At 41.9% G+C, this 27,804-nt stretch overlaps 1 long non-coding RNA gene across 1 annotated transcript; it reads left to right on the top strand.

The window, feature by feature from the left end:
* Positions 1-27,804, top strand: LOC145392878 (uncharacterized). Its single transcript, XR_013896077.1, has 7 exons — positions 1-31; positions 6,124-6,176; positions 9,583-9,614; positions 13,774-13,826; positions 22,623-22,676; positions 26,398-26,464; positions 27,757-27,804. It is a non-coding gene; the product is annotated as an uncharacterized LOC145392878 (long non-coding RNA).

Below are 27,804 nucleotides of genomic sequence, written 5' to 3'. Positions count from 1 at the left end.
GTCCAGTTGACAACTCATCAAACTTATCATGGTATGTAATCCTCTTGTTGGTTTTAGTGGGTAGATGTGTAGTAGTTTCCAAGGCAGTTTGCCCGAACGCCCCCACTGGGTAAAATGTGTATTGGTCATTGCCTGTGAATGAAGGCTTGAGTGAAAGCTCTTAAATATTTTGTCTCTGGAGTGTGGGTGTAGTATTTATAATTAGTGATGTAACCTAGGGGATTGACAAGGGCATATAATTTTTTTTGTTTTTTTTAGTAAACACTGAGGTGGGTGGGGACGCTCACCATCCACTCACTCGTTGTAGTGCTGCCCTCGGGTATCTGCCCTTTCCTCTCTTCCATCCTTCTTTCCTTCCATCCTCTTCTGTCTATCTTTCATTCTTTCCTAGTCCTTCTGCCTATGGGTGACTTTACACCCCCTTTTCTGTCTTTCTTTCCTTCATTCTTTCCTCTTCCTTCTGCCTGTAGGTGACCCTACACTCAGTGACAAGCCAAATGGTTTTCTGCACACCAAGAAACCATTTACTATGCTGGGTGGTAACCACATAACCAGATTTTGGCATATGGTGGTTTAGTGGGTAATTACGGAGCTCCACTTGGATTGAGCCGGTGAAGGTTTATGTCCAAGGGGTGGTTGGGGTTTATTGGTCATGTAATGCCATTCAGGGATGAGTGAAGCTGGTGTGTCTCATCTTAAATGTCGGGACCAACTTGCCTAGCCCTGGGCTCGTACGCTACTCATGGGACAATGGAGGATTGGATGATGAATGAATGGATACGTTTAAGTGAAGCTACAGAATGTTTTGGGCATATCTGATAGAGGCAGGCTTCCGGGGGATTGAATGATGAGTGAATGGAAGCGTGGACCATTGGATTGGGCAAATTTGGGCTGTCTGGACATTGCTACTCCCCACCCTGCCCCTAGGGTGGGAAAGGAGGTCCGGATGATGATGATGGAAAAGTGTCAAGAATTGCCCACATACGGTAATACCTCATCTTGGTTGTTTTAAGTCATGTTTATAGTGGAAATGTACAGTAGTTGGAGAAAGTGTTTTCTAGTGAATAATATCCAACCATACATCGTCCAGTCCAAGCCTTTATTACTCCATCTGGAGCATATGGGCCTAGGACAAGGGTAGTTGAGACACTTATTCATTCATTCATCTAATCCAGTGATGTCCTGTGAAATGCATAGGACCCCTGGGCTAGGCAAGTTGGTCCTGAAATTTAAGATGAGAGTGACCAGCCTCACTCATCCCTGAGTGGCATTACGTTAGCAATAAATCCCAACCACCCCTTGGATATGAACCTGCACCTGCTCATGCAGTTGGAGTGCCTTAATTGCCCATTAAACTACCAGGTGCCATAAACTGGTTATGTGGTAAGTGGGGGTGCTCACCATCTACTTGTAGTGCTGCTTTGGGTGTCTGCCCTTTCCTCTCTTCCATCCTTTTTCTTCTGTCTTCTTTCCTTCATTCTGTCCTTTTTCTTCTGCCTATGGGTGACTTTACACTCCCTCTTGTGTCTTTCTTTCCTTCATCCTCTCCTATTCCTTCTACCTATGGGTGGCTCTGCACTGAGTGACAAGCCAAATGGTTTCCTCTACACAAGGAAACCATTTATTATGCTGGGTGATAACCACACAAGCAAATAATGGCACCTGGTGGTTTAGTGGCTAATTAACCCCTTCTTTACCGACCCTACCCCCCAATGTAAGCACTACGTTTACCCCCCATACCGACCTGATAGCTCCCCCTCCCGTAGTGTGAGGGGTAGTGTATATTTTTTGCCACATCATTAGTATTCACTCTTCGTGATTTATTTATATACTGATGATCACATAAACCCAGCATGATGTTGGTAATAAAAAAAGATTATAAAATAAATCATTATGGTATATAAGTTTACATATCTTATGCTGAAGTACTGTTACCCAGGTAACTACTATACAAACTGGGTTGATAAAAATTTCCTGCACAGGTGGATGGCTTATTTATTTACCTTGCAAGCTGAGCATGAAGTGTGTGGACACACGTGATGGTGATGGCAACCTTGACCCTCTAGTTGCCGAGAGTGCAGTGTCACTAAGCTCGCTACTAATTTCCTCCTCCTCCTCACTCATATCAACATCGCTATCATTTTCAGGATCACAGTCATCTACTGACACATCAGAGACTGCTGCATCATCATCTAATACATCTAAATAAGTATCCTCATGAGGAATAAACTCGTCACTATCGGAATCCACCAGAGACGTCATGAAAGAAAAATATCTTGTGCACCCTCTCTCGTGGTCAAGTGGATGGTAACTGACTCTCTCAGGCAGGCCAAGGGGTGTAAATTTTGCGATATGTCAGCAGATAATATGATATCTGTAGTAGAAATTAAAAATAAAATAATGATTGGTCTAAAAGAGGTTACATCACAGATGAGTGAGCAAGCCATTGGTGCCACCGCAACTCAGTCATGACGTATCTTATGATGTCAGAATTGGTCAGAACTTCGTCACAGTCTTTGTTGTCAAAATACAGAGCCGTTGCTAACACGAGGGCCTCAGAAACAGCCTTACCGGGCTACCCTGAGGCCCATAAGCTGCCATTCATTAGAGGGTGTACCAGCGTACCACGGTAGCGGTTCCAATGTCTCACAGGTGTTTACAGGCGATGTACCGGGGTACATCAAAACACATTTTCGGTAAAGAAGGGGTTAGGGTGTTCCAATCAGACTGAGCCTGTGTAGGTCTGTAGTCAAGGGGTGCTTGGGGTTTATTGTACAAGTAATGCCACTCAGGATTGAGTGAGGCTGGTCACTCTGATCTTAAATGTCAGCACCAACTTGCCTAGCCCCGGGTTCCTACATTTCTTAGGGGGCAACATATGATTGCATGATGGATGGATGGTTACTACCCAGCGTAGTAAATGGTTTCCTGGTGTACAGGAAACTATTAGGCTTGTCACTCAGTGTAGTCACCCATAGACAGAAGGAAGAGGAAAGAGTGAAGGAAAGAAAGACAGAAGAGGAAGGATGGAAAGAAGGAAGGAAGAGAGGAAAGAGCAGGCACCCGAGAGCAGCACTACAATGAGTGAACATTATGCAGATTCTTTATTACAGTATGTTAGTTTTATTATGTAATATCTTAGTATACTTTATGATGATTTAATGTCTTCTTTCCCCAACTGCATGATACTGAAGATGGTGAAGATTCTGATTGATTCAGGAATGAATTACATGTTAATACTTTGATATGCATTATTATTATATTGGTTCATTTTCAGGTTTCTGTTGTCTCCAAAGCCCCTGACAATCAGTGAATACATTTAAATTGTTTCCTTATTTCTTTTGAATCCCTTCGCCACGATGATGCTTGTAAGTCGTCATAGCCCTCCAGTGCGTGCACGCTACGATGCCTCTGTTTCGTCATATGTCAATGCCACGAAAGGAGACAGCAGAGGGTTTAGTTTATTGTGCTTGGGCCTTACATATTGGCTTGTATATGTTACTGAGGATAAAATAAGCTCCACCTACTTTTTTTGTTTTTGTTCTTCAGCCATCCCAATATATATCAGAGGGCACGTGATTGATGGCGTATTGGACAGTAGCTCTGCATGCCACCAGGATCAGTCTTGACTGTGTGTCATAGGAGAGTGTACTGTCATTCCCTCCATAGTGAATTTTGCCGAATCACAGTGTATTCTTGAGGAATCTAGCGATTCCTCGAGTGATGAGGACTATCAGCCATTGGCTCAAGACTCGGATATCGATGACTCGTCAAGTGAAAAACTTGAGAGTGATGAATTTGATGATATTCATGAAAAAGAAATCAAAGGTGGCTGGCGGTTGATAAGCGACATACTTGTTGACACACGTCCCAACCACGTGCCTGAATTTACGACTGAGTTTTTCGGGCTGAACCCAGTTATCAGCAAATCTGAAATCGTGTCACCTTTGGACTCTTTCAAGCTATTTTTTGATGCAAATAAATTTTTCAGTGAACACCCACAGAAAAGGGGTAAAGTAAACAGCGTCCAGGTTCAGAAAGTGATATGTACACTTTTATCAGCCTTTTGTTTCCATGGGAATAATGAAATTGCCCTGCATTTACATGTACTGGAGCAGAAGTATGTTGTACAGTATCGTTAGTGCACAGCCAGGATACACTACAGCCTGGGCCAAGCAGGGGTGTGAAGGTCAAGAAAATGTAGGCCTAGATCTGAGTTCAGAGGAAACATTTCTAATAGGTAAATACTTTGAATTTATTCATATATATCTATATATATATATAAATATATACTTTCACTGCTCTGTAATTTGTATAAACCTACTCAAAAATATTTTTTGATTTATATTATTTTTATAACAAGCACAACCATTGACAGATAAAGTCTTGCACACACAGGCATATACTCACATACACACGTATACACAAACATACAAAACACCATAGCCATTTTCGCAAGATAGCAGCTTTTCCCAGGAAAAGTAGTGTGGGGGAACAAGGGGGGGTGGAGCCTCGTACAGTCACTACTCGTTATATGTTGATTTAGTATACGATAATTTGCTACAACAATAACAGAAAAGTTCCACCCCAAAATCCGATTTGTGATGAATTTCGCACTATAATGATATTGCCCTTGGAAAATTTCGTCTGAAGCGCCAGGCACATGCAAGGCGACCGTCACTTGTCTCAGGCAAGATGGTGGCCCCAGCGTGCAGAGCATTGTTTTGGTTCAGTTGCGGTCCTGCTACCTCTTCCAAGCCCTGTCTTTTCCACTCGTTCACATGTGCCCCCCACCTTTCGTCACCTCTCAGCCAAGCATCGTGCTACAGTAGGCCTATACATCGTGTAGCACCAGGCCAATGTTGCTCAAGTGTGTTTGTTGTGTTGTTGCAATGATTTACTGTACGTGAGTAACGCCACCTGTATTGGTGTGATAGTGTGTGTGTTGGTTTTGGAGACGACTTGGACCGACACAAGAAGTGATTAAGTTGGGTTGTCATTTTTGTGTCAGTCTTGGGTAGGTGACTTTGAGAAGTTGAGTTGATGTAACCCCCCTTTTATAATGTGTTTAAATCTCCCGATTTACAATAAAATCGTTATACGTTAAGGTATGACCTGACGTAACCCCATCGTATAACGAGTATTGAACTTACACGGTATCACACAAGATTAGTCACCCTCATGGCGAAGGGGTTAAAATTAATTTTAGCTTTTTTGTTTGATGAAGGATAGACACAGAAATTGAAAAACACTAAAGAGATTGAGAGAAAGATGATGATTAATGATCTCTGAAGCAAAAAGACTGCTAAGAAATATGGAAATAGTATCACAGACCTGTGAAAATGTAGGACTGATGAGAGAAGAAAGTGTGAAAATGTGAGGGATGATGTTGGAAAATTGCTAACAAAAGAATGCGACTTAAGGAACTGATGGAAAAAGTATTTAGAAACTTGTTGAATGTGTTTAATAAAAGCAAAGTAACTTAACCAGGCATCAGAAATAGCAACTCTTAACATATCAGCAGTTACCAAAGTCTTGCACAAATGAAATGTGTACAGTAAGATATGCAAGAATTGCTGAGTTTCTTGTGGCTTGTTACAAAACATATAGTCACATTTAACTCTTGTAGTACTGTTTTGGGTCCATGGTAGCCCAACATGTTACTACTCATTAATTTTTTTCGTAATTCTATTTATTTATTTATTTATTTTTTTACAGTATTGCTTTACATTGTAATCATGATGCTTGCATAGTTCACCAGGAAAGTGAGGCGGATAATTAATATTGAAGACAGTAGTTGACATTGAATGTATAAGAAATACTCTAACTTTTTAACACTTACATGGATTGTTACTTTGCAGTTGTGATGCTCTTCAGTCTTACCCAGTTAACAAAGTATCAAGCTGTTTTCATGGCACTGTAAGTAGTCTTGTAGTAGGAGTTGTTTGAAATTGAGAATTTTACTAGTGTATTTCTTTTGATACATTGCTGTAATCTGTAATCATGATGCTTTGCATAGTTCACCTGAATAACAAGGTTGAGAATTTTTACTGATAGATATATATATGAAATAAGAGGTAAAACTCTGAGCAACATTTACTGAGCAGTCATAATGCATTTCAGCTGAGATTGACTTCAGGGTGATGTCCAGTTGACAACTCATCAAACTTACCATGGTATGTAATCCTCTAGTTGCGGTTGGTTTTAGTGGGTAGATGTGTAGTAGTAATAGTAGTTCCCTAGGCAGTCTGGCCGAACAGCCTTGCTGGATAAATGTTTATTGGTCATTGCCTTTAAATGAAGGCTTGAGTGAAAGCTCTTAAATATTTTGTCTCTGGAGTATGGGTGTAGTTTTTAAAATTACTGATGTAACCTAGGGGATTGACAAGGGCATATGATTTTTTTTTTTTTTTTTAATTTTTTTTTTTTTTTTTTTTTTTTTTAAATAAACAGTGAGGTTTTCACTTTATCTGAAACGTTTATGTGAAACTACAGAACGTGGTGAATATTTTTGGCATGTCCGATAGAGGCAGGATTCCGGGGGATTGAATGATGAGTGAATGGAAGCGTGGCCCATTGGATTGGGCAAATTTGGGCTGTCTGGACATTGCTACTCTTCTCCCTGCCCAAGGGTGGGAAAGGAAGTCTGGATGATGATGATGATGATGATGGAGAAGTGTCAAGAATTTCTCACTTGCAGTAATACTACCTATCTATCTATCTATCTATTGCCAGATGCCTCAATTCTGTTTGGGGTGGCCACAAACAAATCGCCTCCACGTGCCCTGTCCCTTGCCATTTCACTGCCCTGCTCCCAACTCACACCCCCCTCTATCATATACCTCTCCACCCCATCCCACCATCTCATCCTCAGCCTCTCCCTCCCTCTTCCCCCCTCCACCTCACTCACATACACTCTCTTCGTCAGTCTCTCACCCTCCATCCTCTCCACATGGCCAAATCACCTCAGTGTGTTCCTCCTAACGCTTCCTATCAGATCCACATCCACACCACAACGCTCCTTTATATCCTTATTCGTCAGCCTGTCTCTCCATGTGACTCCACAGGCTCCTTTTAAATAACTCATTTCCACTGCTCTCACTCTTGACTTTTGTCCTTCCAACAACGTCCAAGCTTCACTTCCATACATTAGAGTTGGTATCACAATACTGTCATGTAGTAACTTTTTCACTTCCATGCTCACTTCCCTGTTTCTTATCACTGCTTTCAAAGAACCAGCAACCTTTCTTCCCTGGTGTACCCTTTCAAGCACTTCACCCTCCAAACCTCCATCCTTACTCATCACAGTACCCAAGTACTTAAACATACTCACATTTTCCAATTCCTCACCATCTAACCTCGCTGTACATTCACTGACTTCGCCTCTCTCAAAGACCATCACTTTACTCTTCCCTACATTCACCTTTAGATTCCGTTTCTTACACACACTCCCAAACTCATCCACCAAGCCTTGCAGCTCCCCTTCGTCTTCACTCAACAACACAGTATCATCTGCAAACAACAGTACAGGAAGTTTCCAAACACTATCCTCTCTCACCAGGGCCACTCCAACATCCACTACCCTACCTTGTACCTCTTTTATTACCCCATCCATGTACAGATTGAACAACCATGGAGACATGACACATCCCTGTTTCAACCCAACCTTCAGAGAGAAAAATTCACTTAGTTCACCATCCACATGCACTGCAGCCTTAGCACCATCATACATACTCTTCACAGCATTCAACAACTTCCCATCTACTCCATGTATTCTTAATACTTTCCACAATCCTTGTCTATCCAGCCTGTCATATGCTTTCTCCAAATCCATGAAAGCAGCATAAACTTCTTTCCCTTCCCTAGAAACTTTTCCACTAAAGATCTAAGAATGAATATCTGATCTACACAACCTCTTCCCTTCCTAAAGCCTCCCTGTTCCTCTCCAACCAATTCCTCTGTTCTTTCTCTTACTCAGTCAGTAAGTATCCTACCATACACTTTTCCTATTATACTAAGAAAACGAATGCCCCTGTGATTACCACACACTTCTTTTTCCCCTTTTCCTTTGTACAAGGGAATAATTATACCTGACTTCCAATCCTCCGGGACTCTACCTTCCTCCCAGGTCAATCTACACATCTTCCACATCCATTCTACTACTATCTCTCCCCCATGCTTCAGCATTTCACCACACACTCCATCAATTCCTGGGTCTTTCCCCAATTTAACTTTCTTCATTGCTTCCACAACTTCTATCCTACTGATTTCTTCCTGTCTTCTCACCTCCCTCCTTCTCCCAGCCATTCCCCAACCACCTTGGTATTTCATGTCATGTTTATTGTGGAAATCTACATTAGTTGGAGGAATTGTTTTCTAGTGAATAATATCCAACCATGCATCATCCAGTCCAAGACTTTATTACTCCATCTGGAGCATATGGGCCTAGGACAAGGGTAATTGAGTCACTTATTCATTCATTAATTCATCTAATCCAGTGTTGCCCCATGAGGTGTATAGGACCCCTGGGCAAGGTAAGTTGGTCCTGAAATTTAAGATGGGAGTGCCCAGCCTCACTCATCCTTGAGTGGCAATACGTGAGCAATAAACCCCAACCACCCCTTAGATATGAACCTGCACCTGGTCACCTGATTGGAGTGCCCTCTAAACCACCAGGTGCCATAAATTGGTTATATGGTTTTTGTGGTAAGTGGGGGCGCTCACCATCCACTTACTCGATGTAGTGCTGCTTTGGGTGTCTGCCCTTTCCTCTCTTCCATCCTTCCTCTTCTGTCGAAATCTTTCCTTCATTCTGTTCTCTTTCTTCTGCCTATGAGTGACATTACACTCCCTCTTGCATCTTTCTTTCCTTCATCCTTTCCTCTTTCTTCTGCCTATGGGTGGCTCTGCGCTGAGTGACAAGCCAGATTGTTTCCTGTACACCAGGAATCCATTTACTACGCTGGGTGGTAACCACATAACAAAATTATGGCGCCTGGTGGTTTAGTGGGTAATTAAGGTGCTCCAGTCGGATTGAGCTTATGTAGGTCCATATCCAAGGGGGGTTAATTGTTCACATAATACCACTCAGGGATGAGTGAGGCTGGTCACTCTGATCTTAAATGTCAGGACCAACTTGCCTAGCCCCAGGTTCCTACGCTTCTTATGGGACGACACAGGATTGGATGATGGATGATAATTGCCACCCAGTGTAATAAATGGTTTCCTGGTGTACAGGAAACCATTAGGCTTGTCACTCAGTGTAGTCACCCGTAGACAGAAGGAAGAGGAAAGATTGAAGGAAAGAAAAACAGAAGAGGAGGGATGGAAAGGAAGGAAGGAAGAGAGGAAATGGGCAGGCACCCGAGAGCCGCAACGCATTGAGTGAACATTATGCAGATTCTTTATTACAATATGTTAGTTTTATTATGTAATGTCTCAATATACATTATGATGATTTAATGTCTTCTTTCCCCAACTGCATGATACTGAAGATGGTGAAGATTCTGATTAATTCAGGAATGAATTACATGTTAATACTTTGATATGCGTTACTGTATTATTATGTTGTTTCATTTTCAGGTTTCTGTTGTCTGCAGAGCCCCTGACAGTCAGTGAGTACTTTTAGAATTATTTGTTGCATTTTTTAAAAATTAATTTTAACTTTTTTGTTTAATGACGGAGAGACAGAGAAATTGGAAAACAGTAAAGAGAATGAGAGAAAGGAGGTGATGATTAATGATCACTGAAGAAAAAAGACTACAGTATTATCCCGGTTATCCAGTTACCAGGCTACCGCAATTATCAGACAAACGGGAAAATTCAGTGACTGGCTAAGATGTAAATAATATAATTGTGCCACTTTCATTGGCCACCCCAGCACAGGTTAGTCATGTGAGACTGGGTGAAGTTGGGGAGGATGTCAAGTCATTTCTGGTCAAGGTCGTTTCCTAGTTAATCCCCTTTCCAGCTGCCCCCCCCCCTCCTCCCCCTCTAGGTTAGTCACCTTACATACTTCCACAAATCACCAGTCAGCTTTCCACTGTCAGTCAGTAAACAAGCACTCTCCCCATTGTGCTATCCTGTGTTGTCGTGTCCTGATTAGTGATGTTCTCTGAAGCCTAAAGTGCAAACAAATCTTTACACATTGTGGTCACCTTGAAACAAAAGCTGAACAAATGCAAGTCTTGAAAATGAACATTGTAAGACACTGATAACAGAATTTAATATAAGAAATGCCACAAGTTAAGATACGAAATCACAGGGACCCAGGCTATTTGTGTGTGTGTGTGTGTGTGTGTGTGTGTGTGTGTGTGTGTATGTATGTGTGTATGTATGTGTGTGAAAAGCAAGATGAATAATTCCACTGAAAAAGGTATACTCTTCATTGGCCAAAAATGTATGGTACCAATGCAGTTTTCTACCAAACCAGCCGACCCTAACTATCCACAAGCTTCCAGCATCTTACATACCTTGGCAAGTCTATTCTGTTAAAATATTATTCATTTTATTCATAAAAACATGGAAAAATAAGCTTTAGAAATAAAATCATGAGCATTTATTGGTGACCTGATGATTTGGGAAGAAGTGTTCTATAGTAGAATTATCACAAGTTCATGACTCTCTTGCTCAATTATGTGTATGTGCCCTCACTGCCACTGACTCACTCCACCCCTCACTCGCAACTCAGTTGTTTTGCAAATAAAACAGTAAATACATAGGGATTGCAAGTACAGTAATTTCATCAAATAAAACGAATGGTTGATTTCTGTTAGTTAGAGTTTATCTTTTCTGCCAGTATTGTGGTAGGTGGGGGCGCTCACCATCCACTCACTCAATGTAGTGCTGCTCTCGGGTGTCTGCCCTTTCCCCTCTTCCATCCTTCTTTCCTTCCATCCTCTTCTGTCTTCCTTTCCTTCATTCTTTCCTTGTCCTTCTGCTTACGGGTGACTTTACACTCCCTCTTCTGTCTTTCTTTCCTTCATTCTTTTCCTTCTGCCTGTGGGTGACTCTACACTGAGTGACAAGCCAAATGGTTTCCTGTACACCAGAAAACCATTTACTACGCTGGGTGGTAACCATATAACCAAATTTTGGCACCTGGTGGTTTAGTGGGTAATTATTGCGCTCCAGTCGGATTGAAACGGTGAAGATTTGTATCCAAGGGGTGGTTGGGGTTGATTGCTCATGTAATGCCACTTTGGGATGAGTGAGGTTGGTCACTCTCATCTTAAATGTCGAGACCAACTGCCTAGCCCCGGGCTCCTACGCTCCTCATGGGGCAATGTAGGATTGGATGATGATGATGATGAAGAAAATGCATTCTAAGATTGTCTTCTTAGGAAGCATTTGCATTGTCATCATATGTGTTCTGAGATATAATCTTAGAATGCATTTGCATTGGTATCAAATGCATTTTGAGATTATTTAATCTTAGAATGCCATTGCATTGTCATCAAATGTGTTCCAGAATTGTCATCTTAGAATGCATTTACTTTGTCATCAAATGTTTTCTAAGATGATGATGTCGTAAATCGCATTTGCATTATCTTCAAATATGTTATAAGACTGTCATCTTAGAACCCATCTGCAGTTAACAAATGTGTTCCAAGATGTCATCTTAGAATGCATTTGCATCAACATTGTCATCAGATGTGTTCTATTATGATGTCAACTTAGAGCACATTTGCATTGGCAGAGGAGAAAAACTAGCTGATAGATATGAAGCATTTATTTTGGGCTTTGACAAAATTACTGTACATGCAATTCCTTTGTATTTATTGTATTATCTGCAAAACAGCTGAGTGGCGAGTGAGAGATGGTGACGGTAGTCAAGTGAGGAATAAATGGGTAGGCCATGGCACATGTACACAACTGTTAGCAAGGGAGTTATGATAACTGTACTGTACAACACTTCTTTCCAAATCATCAGTTCTCCAATAAATGCTCAAGGTTTATTACTTAAGTTTACTTTTCTTTTTGATGAATAAAATACTGGATAATGAATAATGTTTAACGAAACAGACTTACCGTGTGCACTTTACACTACTGCAAGACACTGCAACCAAGTGTGTTACGTCAATGAGGGTGTGTTTTAGGTTATTTCAATGGAAAAATGTTAGTGTGGCCCTGGATATGAGCAGTATTGTATATACAGTAGTGATGTCAGAGTATATACTGTAATATCAGATACCCAGGAATAATTGGTAACCGGGAAGGTAAATTCCACAAGCTTCTCGGTTAATTGGGATTGTACTGTACTCTGAAGTTTGGATATAGTATCACAGACTGTGAAATTGTGGGACTGATGAGAGAAGAAAGTGTGAAAATGTGAGGGATGATGTTGAAAAATTGCTAACAAAAGAATGTTACTTAAGGAACCAATGGAAAAAGTATTTAGAAACCCGTTGAATGTGTTTAGTAAAAGCGAAGTAGCTTAACCAGGCACCAGAAATAGCAACTCTTGACATACCAAAGTTGCCAAAGTCTTGCAGAAGTGAAATGTGTACAGTAAGGTATGCAAGAGTTGCTGAGTTTCTTGTGGCTTGTTACCAAATACATAGCCACATTTATCTCTTGTTGTAGCCACCTGCACTCTTGGAGGGGGAAACGGGGTAATGAAACCCTCCCAGCTGGACCTGACTATTTATACGGTCATACCTGGAATTGCAATTTCACTCTCAGTATGCTTTAATGGCATCACTCGTCATTGTTACAACACTTGGTCATACACATAATTACAATTTACCAAAGTTTACTTTTTGTACACATATTGCTTTAATTCTCGTCCTTATGGCGTCTGGCAATAGATAGATACATAGACTTTCCAACATTTATAATCGGGTTATGTCGTGACATCAACCATGTGCAGATCAATTAGCATTCTTAAAGGTAAGCAACGGCAACTCACTTGTGGCGGGTCCAATTTTCATCTGACAATATCAGTGTGTGGGTAGGGTTGTAAAGTACACAACACTAGTCCCTCATAGGCGTAATATTCTTACAGCAGTAACACCACAGGATGGTCGTGGAGTCGCACATTGTGCTTGAACTCCACTCTTTTGGAGTCTCCGTCTAGTAAATCCGCGGGATCGATGTTACCTCGTCCCTCACTCGACCCCGACTACCCACACACTGCCCCCATACTCGCCCATAGTGTCTAATCTAAGGCCTGGTGTTCATTATTGCCAGGCTAATGGATGTTATGCTTACGCGACTGAAAACATCATGTAAGCATCCTTGTGCCTTTCTCTCTCTCTACCGCATTAGATGTGGTAAGACTTGTAGTACTGTTTTGGGTCTGTGGTAGCCAAACATGTTACTACCCATTAATTTTTATTTTATTTTACTATTTTTTTTTTTTATACAGTATTGCTGTACTTTGAAATCATGATGCTTGCATAGTTCACCAGAAAAGTAAGGCGGATAATTAACATTGAAAACAGTAGTTGACACTGAATGTATAAGAAATACTCTAACTCTGTAACACTTGCAAGGAATGTTACTTTGCCGTTGTGATGCTCTTCAGTCTTACCTAGTTAACAAAGTATCAAGCTGTTTTCATGACACTGTAAGTAGTCGTGTAGTAGGAGTTGTTTGTAACTGAGAATGTTACTAATGTATTTCTTTTGATACGTTGCTGTAATCTGTAATCATGATGCTTGCATAGTTCACCTGAATAACAAGGTTGAGAGTTTTTACTGATAGATATATATATGAAGTAAGAGGTAAAACTCTGAGCAACATTTACTGAAAAGTCATAATGCATTTCAGCTGAGATTGGCTTCAGGGTGATGTCCAGTTGACAACTCATCAAACTTATCATGGTATGTAATTCTCTTGTTGGGGTTGCTTTTAGTGGGTAGATGTGTAGTAGTTTCCAAGGCAGTTTGGCTGAACAGCCCCACTGGGTAAAATGTGTATTAGTCTTTGCCTGTAAATGAAGGCTTGAGTGAAAGCTCTTAAATATTTTGTCTCTGGAGTGTGGGTGTAGTATTTAAAATTACTGATGTAACCTAGGGGATTGACAAGGGCATATCATTTCAATTTATTTATTTTTTTAAACAGTAAACAGTGAGGTTTTCACTCTGTCGGTTACGTTTATTTGAAGCTACAGAATATTGTGAATGTTTTTGGTGTATCCGATAGAGCCAGGAGGATTACAAAGGAAAGCAAACAGCAGCAGACCTTATGGTCCTTTTGAGGCTGCTTGTTACAGAGTAGACTATGACTACAAGATCTATCTCTACATGCTGAAGGATAAAAATAGTAAAGCAAGAAGGCTATCTCCACCCCCAAGTCCTCCAGGAAAAAGTGAGAAAAACCACCATGCAGCATGGAAAAACTGATGTGGAAATTTCACCGGAAGGACTAGAAAGGAAAAGTCACATTCTGTCAATAAACTACTGGTTTGAATAACCTGAAAGAGAAAGTGAACAAATCTAATAACTACGACATGACATGATGAACGGGTGTGTTGAGTTAACCCTTTAAGTCCGGTTCTGGTCTTAAGACGGGTTCTCTTGATGTATACCGGGTCGGGACTTATGAGTAAAAGAGCCTCAGGCGACGGGTGACATCGTTTGATACCCCCTGCCTTCCATGTTGCACTCAGAGTGGTCTGGGCTCTGACGTCATATGTAAACAAACCTGCTGGTACAAATGTACCAGGGTTTGGGGTGGATTTTTTTTTAATTTTCACATTTTATGCTTAAATAATTACTTAAAAATGACTCATAAATCATAACATAATTTTCTACAAACAAACATATGCCTAAAATGCTTCAAAAATATGTTATAATAACAGTACATGTGACCGATTTTTTTTCACGTCTGCCCACACGCAGGGTTAAGGCAACACGATTGTGTTTATCATGGAATTAGAGGGAAATCTTCATTTTTCGCCCTCAAAACGGGCTTCAGATGATATGGCAGAACTGAACATCAACTTGGAGAACTCTGAAGTGACTAGTAGACCCGGTGAAGAGATGGAAGTGCATGACATCACTGATTTTGAGGGATATTCAGCCAGTGATACAGAAACTCCATCAACCTTTGGGGTATCAGTGAGTAGTATTGGCGTGAAACGTAAGTTATCGCCAGGTTTGGAGTATGATAGTGATGACCAGGAGAGTGGTAGTGACAGTGAGGGGATGGCAGACAGTGACAGTGATGGATTTATTCCCATGAGTGACGAGAGTGTTGATGATTCAGACCTAAGTGATGATGATGATGCTGATGATGACCCCAAGGTGTGTGACCCTCCCCGTAGGCCTGGTGGTACTGGTAGTGCTGATGGATCTGGGTTTATCTGGGCAAATGGTGATAGATTCATACCAAATTGCTATAGATTTGATGCAACTCACAGTGGAGTGACAAGGGCTGCTGGTGTAGACAAAAACAGCTCTAAAATGGAGTATTTTCTCCTGTTTTTTGATGGTGAAATTCTTGATTATTTGTTTTGAAAATAATTGTACACAGAAGCAAGAAATAAGTTTTTCTAATAACAAAAGAATGTTCTGTTCAAACTATAACAACAAGAAGAAAAGTTTTGTTGAATGAGAAGAAATAAGTTCTGTTCTGATTACTGGTGGCATAAGTAAAGTTCAAAAGTTGAAATTACAATTTTTTGAATATGGAAACAAATTCTGTTTTGAAAATAATTGTACACAGAAGCAAGAAATAAGTTTTTCTAATAAGAAAAGAATGTTCTGTTCAAACTATAAGTGAAAACAACAGATGGAAAAAAGTTGTGTTTATTTATGTTCTGTGGCTTCCTCATGGATTATCCATACTACATTCATCAGCTGTACCGTCAGTAATGGGTAGGTAAAATATAATTATTATTATTTTTATTGATATTTCATCATTATCCATCATCCCAAACACACAAATCATAAAAATATGACCTCTCAAATTTCCCGAAACATTTGCCTTCCGGGGCATATCTGCGAATTCCGAATTGCCTCACAGAGGGGTTGATGGGGCATCTGAAGACATAATGTGGAAACTGCACAGTTTGGATGTTCAGGGGTGGTGTGGCTGCCTTGCCTGGCGCTTTTAAGGTAGGCAGCAGTCAGTCAGCCCCAACTCCGTTCACACCAATGAGACAAGGAACTCTCCCATGTAGGACAAGTACACAAGTTTCCTCCTGAAGCAGTGACCCCTGGTACATTAAAAAAAATTCCAATGGTGGTCACTTGGCTGACAGGGACCCTCAGTGATCCACAGCCCATCACAGGTGGAAAGTAAGGGTAGTGACTTAACTCAGAGCTATCTGTACAGATCCTAATCTGTGCTTATATTACTTTATTTGCACTGTATAGTTTGAAAAATATATAGTGACGTGATGCGACGCTACGTATGGGTACATTGTTTACGGGGTGTCTTGTAGACAAAAGGGGAATGAACTTACAAGTAGCTGGTAAAAGTAAGTTTTTTGGACAGAAAAAGAGTCAGCTGAGGATTCTCTTGCGAATACTTGTCTATTTTGTTTTTGAGTATCTTGAGATACTGTTCATGGTATCTGTGGGGAGTCTGTTCCAGGTATTTACGACTGTTGAAGTATTTTGCTTCATGGGATTGGAAACACTTTCCCATAATTTTACAGCCATTACTTCTGGTTTGGCTCGACCAGTCTATTTCAAAGTATTTATCCATGTATAAGTTGTCATATCCCTTTATGATTTTGAAAACTTCAATAAGGTCACCTCTTAACCCGCGTTTTGTTAGTCTAAATAATTTAAGTTCTTCAAGCATGCCTCATGGTTTGTTTCTCAGTTGTGGTATCATTTTTGTGATTCTTCACTGTATTTTTTGTAATTTTTCCATGTCCTTTCTGTAGTACGGAGACCAGAATTGCACACAATAGGAGCGTTCGCGCGACTTTTTTTTTTTTTTTTTTTTTTTTTTTTTTTCTCTGGGCATAGGCTTTACAGCCTGCTATCAAGGCCCAGCAGTCCTCCTACATACCATACACCTCTACATGTCACCACTTCGGCGCTAACACCCACCGTCCATACTGAATACATGCCAGGGCTGTCTCATACAGGACTGGTGTATTGGTATTAGCGGGGGTATTTTTACGACATGTCGGCGGGTCTGCTGGTAGATCAGTAAAGTCTGATTTAATGAAATTCAAATCCTTAAACTGTTCCCTGCCCCAGCCAGGATTTGAACCTGGGGGCAGGCCACATCTCTACCGATTGAGCCACCGCCTCCCCAGTGCCAGATATCACCGGTATTTTAATTTTTCGGACGGAAAAAAAATCACGTCGGGCAATGATTGAATGGCCTTTTTCATGCATGATATATATTGTAAAAATATGTAAATATTCTATTTCTTCTCAATAAAACAGTGCTTTGTCAATGGAGCATGAAAAAATATAGTAATATAAAAAATATTTCACAGCGGTTGCAGCCTGGTTTATGCATGCATAGAAATATATGTGTATATCTTTAACCAACAATAATAATTGATTATAATTCATACTAACACATTAAACTCCGTGTGAGTAAGAATAAAACTTAATTCACTTCAAGAAAGCATGTCGACATTTAGTTGCTGCCTCTGGTACAACAAGTTTTCCATGCAAACCAAAACACCCATGTCTTTACTCGCACTGTGACCTACTCCATCAGCTGACTTGCTTCGTACGTCTGGCAGCGCTAGGCTTCGATACGCTGTAACATTTTAGAGTCTAATAAATATTAAACTATGGATAGGCCATATTTGCCATTTTTTGTACGTCAGATTATATACGATTGTCGTTATTCATACGCCTTTTTTGCTTCTTACAGTCCAAAAACAGTCTTATTGGCAGATACTGTCCTAACCTTCTTATGGAAGAATATATAAATATACGAATTTTTAGGTGATATTTTGGGAGAAAACAAAAGTAAGAGTAATTTACATTTTTTTTAAAGGTATCTGCTTAACCAGTATCGTAAATATCGATCAGAAAAAAAATACTGAAGTTTAACTAAGACCCCCTTAGCCCGTCAAAACGAAAATGAGACATAGTTTCTGGTGGTGTCCGGCAGATTTTCCACTCAGCGCGAATGCTCCTATACTCAAGATGGGGATGCACTAGCAAGTTGTACAAGGCAAGTATTACTTTTTCTGATTTAAACTCGAAAGTTCTTCCAATAAAACCCACCAGCTTGTTTGCAGTTTTAACCACCTTGGTGCACTGCTTACTCAGTTTTAGGTCATTTGATGTTATCACACCAAGATCCTTTTCATTGTCTGTACTTGATAACTGGATGTTATTCATTGTGTAATTCTCATGGACGTTGTTGCTTCCAATATTAAGTACTTTACATTTTTCTGTGTTGAATTTCATTTGCCATTTTTCTGGCCAGCTTGCTAAAGTATTAAAGTCATTTTGTAACTGCTGCCACTGTAACTTTTAAATTACTTTACTGGTTATTTTATTATCATCTGCAAATTTGGGTACTTCACAATTTAGACCCCCATCTATATCGTTTATATAGATAATAAGTATCGGTCCAAGTACAGAGCCCTGGGGAACACCGCTAATCACATTACTCCATATGGATTCATTTCCTTCAGTCTCTAGAATTAGATCTTGTAGTCATAGTCTAGTCTGTAACAAGCAGCCTCGTAAGGGCCATAAGGTCTGTTGCTGTTTGCTCCTTTGTATTTGTATTTCTTTGTATTCCTCCTCCTCCTCCTCCTATTTTATATACGGTATATTCTCTTATTATTTTTCCATATTTTTTTCCTTCAGTACTTGGCATACGTCGTTATGTTTCGTTTCAAGGCTCCAACATGCTTGCATGCGTTGGCCTTGGTCACCTAATGATGGCTTTCCATGCTGCACGATCTATGGCAGCCTCCCAGTTCAGTCCCTTAACCCTTAGGTCACACTTAATGACCTTGTCCCATGTCTTTCTTGGTCTACCCCTCGCAACCCCACCCCCAATATTAACACTTCTCACTTTTTGCACCCAGTTATCATCCCCCATCCTCTCCACATACCCAAACCATCTCAATCTACCTCTCCACATCACAACACCAATACACTCCAGTCCGATCCTACCTCTCAACTCTTCCATCAGAAACCCAGCCCCCCCAGGCCTTGCACGCAGGGACGCATTGCACATCCACCTAATCATTGTCATTTCTGTACGTTTGAGCCTGCAAATATTCTCTTCCTTTACTGCCAAGGTCTCACTACCATACAGCATCACACTCGTAACACATGCTGCATATGAACACCCGATAGCACGTAGGGAGAGTCCTCTCAATGTCAGGAGAGGCAACAGCTGCCTGAGCTTCTTCCAACCACTTCTTACCCTAGCCACAGAGCTAGCTCCAGCCACACCTACATCACATAACACGTCTCCCAAATAACAAAACTCTTCCAGACACTCAAGAAACTCACCAGCAATTTCAATCCTTTCATGCCTGACAATCTCCACCTGCTCTCCCCAACACGCCGCACATATAAAATCAGCATTATCTCGCAGTGTACCTCTAATACCACTGCATCTCTTGTGCACACATTTATCACAAACACTGAACAAGATGGAATTACTTCCCACGCCCTTGTGGCAAACTGCACATGGCCACTCTCCCTCTTCTTTGACTGTACCACCACCAACCCTAGATATCATCACTTTTGTTTTATCTGCATTTACCCTTAAGCCCATGTGCCCCATACCATCTCTCCACTTCCTAAAGCTTTCCTCCGCCTCCCTTTCATTCTCTGCAATCAACACCAACTCATCAGCATACAACATCTCCCATGGGAGTCTGTTTCTGAAGTCATGTGAGAGGGCTTCAGGTACCATGATAAACAACATGGGACTCAAAACTGACCCCTGATGCACACCAACAATCACGGAAAACTCATCACTCAAATGTCCATTCACTCTTACATGGGTGCAAGCACCCACGTACATGGCCATAACCAACCCAACCAGCCACTCCTCCAAGCCAAGCTTTCTCATTGCCCACTTCACCACCTCTCTAGGGACTCTGTCAAAGGCCTTTTCCAAATCAACGAAAACAAAATACAGATCCTTTTTTTTCCTAATGTATTTTTCCTGAAGCTGTCGAACAATGAAAATGGCATCAGTGGTCCCCCTGCCTGGCATAAACCCAAACTGCCATCTCATCAATATTCACTCTTTCTCTAATCATACCTTCTAGAACTCTCTCCATTACCTTCATTATCTGATCTAAAAGCCTTATACGACTATAATTTCCTCTTTCCAGGGTATCACCCTTCCTTGTACACTTTTACAGTTACACTCTTCAACCAGTCATCTTGGACAACACATTGATATCATATTTATCAGGTCCATGACTAACCTCACCTCTGTATCTCCTGAGGCCTTCAACATTTTGACAGTCAACCCAGACACATCTGCTGCAGGTCCCACCTGCATCCTGCCTATTGCCTCACTCACAATAGCAGCGTCAATCAAAGGCCAAGGGCCAAACACTGGATTTGCTGGCTCCAAACCTTCTCTGTCCCAGTCAAACTCTTCATTCAACAACTGGCAATAATGCTGTCTCCTTGCATCTTTAACATCCCCACTGTTCACCACTACTCTTCCTTCATCATTCTTCACACATTGCCCACCTATAATATTCCGATTATCCATCTTCATCTGATTTGCCACTTTAATTATTATCATTTTTCCTTTCCCCATGATTTAGGTTATCAAGTAAAAGGCTCTGTCACTCAGACTTCGCCCTCTATACCTCTCTTCTAGCCCTACGGTTGGCAGCCAAGTATTCCTCCTTGTTACCACCCTTCTTCCATTTCCAGAAAATTCTTCTTTTCTCCTTTACTGCAGCTTCTACACCCTCATCCTTCTTTTGCACCTGACTTATATGCCCTTCATTTAAGTATAAAGGCAAAATCACACCCACTGCATTGATACAACTCATACAAGTCTTCTGCCATATTTCAAGCGATTTTCATTGCTCTGTCTCAACAACATTTTATAATTGCACAGTGCTGTCATATCCAGTGGTGTGAAGATCATTACACATACAGTACCTTATCAGCGCCTGCTGTCTTCCTATACACCAGTCACTTTAGAGCATATTGTTACATTCTCAGGCACCGTATTCTTTTGATTTCCTGTTTGTTAGTGTTCTCAGATGTTAATTGTTGTCACCTTGCTCTCACCTGGGAACCCTTAGCATCTCCAGGCTTCTTTGTCTTAGTACACTTCATTCATTACCCTCTTCTCTCTCACATATAGTAGTCCCCCAATTTGAGTGTGCCCAGTTGGTACTAAACAAGTTTTGTGCAGAAAGATAAACCCTGGCCTGACCCACAAAACGAAGAAAAAAAAAAATGTGGATGCATGCTTACCCCACCTGGAATAAATTAAACAGTGTCCTTTTGTACAGCAGGATTTTGCTAAAACAAATGGTCATAAATTCAACATGGTTAAAATTATGGGATATGAAATGAGGGGAGGCGATGGCTGAATCGGTAGAGAAGCGGCCTGCAGTCCTAATGGACCCAGGGTCGAATCCCGGCTGGGGCAGGGAACAGTTTAAGGATTTGAATTTCCTAAAACCAGACTTTCCTGATCTACCAGATGACCCACCGACATGTCGTAAAAAATACTCCCGCTAATACTAATACACCAGTCCTGTATGAGGCAGCCCTATCATGTATTCAATATGGATGGTGGGTGTTAGCACCGAAGTGGTGACATGTGGAGGTGTAGGAGGACTACTGGGCCTTGGGATAGGTCAATGTCCCCGAGAAGTAGGCCCTGAAGCCTTTGCCCAGAGTCGGACACGTAAAAAAAAAAAAATCTGTCTACACAATCAGCTGTGCATGCACACACACACACACACACACACCAGATAATTGCTGTACTTTATTTCCTTCCCAGATACCCAGTCATCACTGTCTCTTGTCTTTGCAAAGGATCAGCATTTGTATACCTCCCCCCTCCCCAGACGATGTTCATAGAGGATTTATGTGTACTACAATGAATGTTAGCTATGATCAGGAGGGGGTAAAAGTTTTCCAAGAGGGCCAAAGGGGGGACTTTGGAAAAATTTAGGGATTTTTGCCATATCAGTTAGCCATATACATGTAACATGTTTTTGAATGGCACCATTTGCACGGTAAATTTCCTGGTTATAGTACGTTAGCCGTGCAAATTGAGGATCTGTTGTATACTGCAGTACATATTTCATTCTCATCCACATCACACAAGGTCTTTGTCTTTCAGTAGTGCATTCATGATAATTATAAATGCTATAATCTTATTTTGGGTACCTTGTATGAAGGTACATTATTCTTTGGATATGTCTGTACCATCTCAGTGTATTTGTTCAACAATAACACTGGACTCCTATTGCCCTTGCTTCTAATTTGAATATTTCCTAAATAGGAATGGTATTTTTTGGTGGATTATTGATGGTTGGTTTTGATAGATTAAAGAGGCAGTTTAGTTGGAGACTAGAAATGATGACTTTTTACACATCATAAAGCAATAATGATTTTGTAACTGTTGAAAATACATGCATGGCTCTGATCTGTGGTACATAATGAAATTCTTCATTACTGCACATACTACAGGTATTCTTAATGTACATTTGTCTTTATATGCAGATGCTGTGTGAGCTGCTGCCTGATATTTTGGTCACAAAGAATATAAGTTTCTTGGTGAGTTTTTATTTTATCTTTTTTTCTTTTTAGCATATATAGTGCGGTATAACTGGTGTTTACATTGGTTTGGATTCCTCCTCCTCCTCCTTCTCCTCCTTCTCCCAATAACTGATATTTGATAAACTGTTTTGTTGTCATTGTAAGTTTTATATTTCTGTGAAAGAATATTAACTTTGTTACCCCTGCCAGTGAAATAGGAGGAGGTTATATATTCACCTATGTTTGTCTGTCTCTCTTTGTCCAGATAGTATCTCGGAAAGTTCTCAACGATTTTCATTGAAATTTGGTGGAAGGGTGGGCCTTGGGCCAAGAAAGAATTGATTATATTTCGGGCAGATCAGGATCTAGATCCTGTATATATTATCTCCAAAAGTTCTCTGTGAATTTCAATAAAAATTTTTGGAAGAGTGGGGCATGGGTCAAGGAACAATTAATTAAATTTTGGGGTGGATGTGAATCCTACGTAATCCACGCAGGGTCCATGGATCCGGATTTGGATCCTTTTTAAAGGCATTGGTGGAAGTATGTGCGCTGTGAGTGCTTTATAGTTTCGAGTATGCATTTTTAAATTTATTTATTATTTTTGGCATCTTTTACATTGTTGTTTGGCAGCTTATGACCCTGTCAGTTTCACCACCAGGTTTGTATTATATTTAATAATCAATCAGTCAGCACCTCTCCCTCCCCTCTTTTTCACCCCTGTTCTCCCTCCTCTTCTCTCTCCTCCCTCCTCTTCCTTCTCTCTCCTCCCTCCTCTTCCTTCTCTCTCCATCCTCTCTCCTTCCTCCTCTTCCTTCTCTCTCCATCCTCTCTCCTCCCTCCCCTTTCCATCTCCTCCTCCTCCTTTCTTCTCTCTACCTCTTTCCCCCTCTCCTCCCTCCACCTCCTTCTCCCCTCTCCTTCTCCACCTCCTCCCTTCTCCTCCCTCCATCTCCTCCTCCCTTCTCCCTCCACCTCCTCCTCCCCTCACCTCCCTCCTCCTCCTCCCCTCTCCTCCCCCTCCTCCTCCCCTCTCCTCCCCCTCCTCCCCTCTCCTCCTCCTCCTCCCCCTCCTCCCCTCTCCTCCTCCCTTCTCCTCCTCCTCCTCCCCTCTCCTCCTCCCTTCTCCTCCTCTTCCTCCCCTCTCCTCCTCCCCTCTTCCTCCTCCTCCTCCCCCTCCCCCTCCTCCCCCTCCCCCTCCCCTCTTCCTCTCTCCCTCTCTTCCTCCCTCCCTCTCTTCCTCCCTGTCTCTCCCCCTTCTCCCCTCTCCTCCTCCTCTTCCCCTCTTCTCCTCCCCCTCTTCTCCTCCCCCTCCTCTTCCCCCTCCTCTTCCTCCCCTTCTCCTCTTCCCTTCTCCTCCTTCCCCCTCCCCTCTTCTCCCTCCTTCTCATCCCCTCTCCTCCCTATGCTTCCTCCCCTTTCCTCCCTCTGCCTCCTCCTCCTCTCTCCTCCCTCTGCCCCCTCCTCCCTCTGCCCCCTCCTCCCCCTGCCCCCTCCTCCCCCTCCTCCCTCTGCCTCTTCCTCCTCCTCCTCCTCTCTCCTCTGTCTGCCTCCTCCTCCCCTCTCCTCCCTATGCTTCCTCCCCTTTCCTCCCTCTGCCTCCTCCTCCTCTCTCCTCCCTCTGCCTCCTCCTCTCCTCCCTCTGCCTCCTCCTCTCCTCTCCTCTCCTCCCTCTGCCTCCTCCTCTCCTCCCCTCTCCTCTCCTCTCCTCTCCTCCCCTCCCCTCTCCTCTCCTCCCTCTGCCTCCTCCTCTCCTCTCCTCTCCTCTCCTCTCCTCTCCTCCCTCTGCCTCCTGCTTCCCCTCTCCCCCCATCACTACCCCTCTCCTTGACCTCCCCTCTTCTCCCCACCACTACCCCCGCTGTGACCCCCCTCCCCCCACCCCCTTGACCTCTCCTCTTCCCCTACCCCTTACCCCCTCTCCGTGACCTCCCTTCTCCCACGCAACTCTCAGGCACTCACTCTCCTCCCCTCTCCTCCCTCTGCCTCCTCCTCCCCTCTCCTCCCTCTGTCTCCTCCTCCCCTCTCCTCCCTCTGCCTCCTCCTCCTCCTCCTCTCTCCTCCCTCTGCCTCCTTCTCCTCCTCTCTCCTTCCTCTGCCTCCTTCTCCTCCTCTCTCTGCCTCCTTCTCCTCCTCTCTCCTCCCTCTGCTTCCTCTTCCCCTCGCCTCGCTCTGCTTCCTCTTCCCTCTGCCTCCGCCTCCCCTCTGTTCCCTCTGCCTTCACTCTCATTCTCCTCATCATCGTCATCCTCAGCTTGAAGGTTTGAGCGATGTATGCATGATTGTGTTGGTCATATAACAGATTGTGTGTGATAGTTCAGCCTTTCTGCTACTCTTGTTTCTGCATCCTACATCACCCCATCGTTTTGGTGGGAATTAGGGTTGGGTTGATTACAACAGTGTGATACAGAATAGAGTTAAATATGCAAATGAAGTAGTAAGAATAGCAAGAGGATAGGAAGATAGCTGACACCATGAAAACCTTGAGACAAAACAGAGATCTTAGTGTAACCACTGAGAGAGGCTTGCATGGAAGAGTTTGTGCTCTCATTAGCTTATGGATGTGGGAGGCATGAAAAAGTAAAGTCTGGAATAGGAACAGTGGAAGTTGAGTTACTGAGGAATGTATGTGAAGTGCAGAGAGTGGATAAGATAAGAAATATATAATTTTGGAGGAGGCGGAGTGAGGAACTCTGTTGACATTGCAGTCAGTGTGTGCTTAGATGGTATGGGAATGTGGAGAGAATAAGTGTAAAAAGTAAGCTGAAAAGGGTGTATTTGAGTGAGTTTGAATGTGGGAGGCAGTGTACCTAGTAGGTGGGTAGGTATGGTAAATGAGTCTGTGAGAAAATGAGGTGTGGAGATCAATGATGCCAGGGAACTGATGAAATTGAGCTGGTTTAAAGGATTTTGTATGAAGGAATGTTTAATGAGTGTGGCACCCCTTTCTTTACCCGTTGGTCATAGTTTTTAGATTGACTGTGGTGGTAGGTAATATGAAGTATGTAAGTATTGGTGATGCCCATGAGATGGAGTCAAGATTCAGGGGGCATGAATGATTAATGAATGAGTGCAATCCACTTCAGATGGGCATATTGTTGATAATTCTCAGTCTGTCAGATTTTTTTGCTGCTTTTTGGACACTACCTTACCCCATCCTTGGGTGGGAAAAAAGAGGTTGGTATTATGATAATGATGTGTGGAAATTTATGCCTGTGAGATAGTCATGATTCCAGAGCCATGGGTGGTGAGTGAGTGTATGATTTTATTTCTTTTGGCATGCTGTTGATTCCCCCCTCCCTCCTTTCTCTCTCTCTCCCCTCCCCACCCCATCCCACCCCCAACAGTGCGTAGGCAAGAGGTGGGATGATGATGATGAAACATTTGCAGATTTAATAAAGAAGAGTACTGATGCTGAAGTTCCTTTCCTCTGTGTTGTTCATCTTTTTTTATATGATTAGGAGGATTTAAATACATATCTAAAATTACTGTACTGAGTTCAGAAGCAAATAATTTTTAAAAAGAAATATAATATTGGTTATAAGAATTAGTGTTGTCTTGGTTTTTGGGTAGAAATATTATTGACATGTGAAGACAAGAAATGATGACTTTACACATCATAAGCAAATATGTTTGTGACTGTTGAAAATACATGCATGGCTCTGATCTGTGTTACACACAAGCAAGGTCTCCTTTCCATACTGTTTCTCTTTCCATAATCTCTTGTTCCTTTTTTCAGATATGTCAAGATAAATGTCTGACAAGTCACGTTACACTGTATAAAGGATCTCGGTGTAAGTGTCACAGTAAGTGTCACAGAAAAATTATTTTAGCATCCAGTAATGTACAGTGGCCTCATGTCCACCACAGTAAGTAGATCAGACAACAGTGTTGCTTTGGGCTAAATTTATCCTGGACAGATAATAAGCCTAATGGGGAAAAATTATTGTGATCATACAAGGGTAATTTAAGGCACAAGAATTCCTAGAATGTTGTAAACAGTGATAATAGGCAAGCATGCACAGTTACAGTTTGACATGATGAATAGAGGAGGAAAAAGAAAAAAAAGGCTGCTGTCCAACATGCTGTTATGGTGTTCGTATGCTGGCAAGCACATCGGTGGAAGCAAACCTTACTAATGTAAGTTTTCCTCATTAAACTAATTTCTTTTTTTTACTGAATATTTTGAGTATGTACCTAACTAAAGGCAATTAGTACTAAAGAAATGTGTGTAGTATATGAGGCCACTGTATGTGATGAAGTAAAGTACAGTCACAACTGCTATGTGATAGGGTTACTTCAAGTGAAAACCCATTGTAGAACAAATTATCGTGTAATGAGGTCGACATAGCATGAATTCATTGGGGATAGGGAGGGGGCTTGTGACCATGTAACTTGCAGTCTTTATTTAAAAGAAAGAAAGAAAAAAAAAAAAAGGCTTTCCCTCAGTGCCCCTGAGCAACACCACACTTTCCACTAGGGTCAGCATCCTTGCCAGACAAGATTTCTGAGTTTCAGTATTTCACATGCAAAAAGTCATCACTTCACTTAAAATTGTACATGGCACTATTTGTTATGCACTACCGGTGTTATTTTGCATTAGCAGTGGAGTTTCAGTGGTCTTGCATGCACAAAATGGTGTGAAGGGTAGATGATCACAGCAAATGTAAACACTGGGCAGCCATCAAGGCTCAGTCAGCTGACTGGAAAGTATAGTTATCAGCTGACTGGAAGGCTGTGTATGCATAAGAGACACGATTTCTGAGTCATATGTTTCAGAATTTCACACACACAAAGTTGTCACATAATTTTGCACACTGTACTTGTTTCGTTTCGTTTCATTTTTAAAGGCTCCAGCATGCTTGCGTGTGTCGGCCTTGGTCACCCAATTGCGGCTCTCCATGCTGCACGATCCATTGCAGCCTCCCTGTTCAGTCCCTTAACCCTGAGATCACTTAATGACCTCGTCCCATGTCTTTCTCGGTCTACCCCTCATAACCCCACCCCCAATATTAACACTTCTCACCTTCCTCACCCAATTATCATTCCCCCCCCCCCCAAAAAAAAAAAAAAAAGTATAATGTTTTACTTCCTACAGGATGTCCTGTTATGTGATGGGGCAGCTTTGGGGAAAAAAAGGTAAGTT

Source organism: Coenobita brevimanus, chromosome 23 (genome assembly GCF_032717465.1).
Source record: "Coenobita brevimanus isolate Jiangsu-jjx chromosome 23, ASM3271746v2, whole genome shotgun sequence".
Taxonomy (NCBI): Eukaryota; Metazoa; Arthropoda; class Malacostraca; order Decapoda; family Coenobitidae; genus Coenobita; species Coenobita brevimanus.
This window is presented reverse-complemented; position numbering and strand designations above follow the sequence as displayed.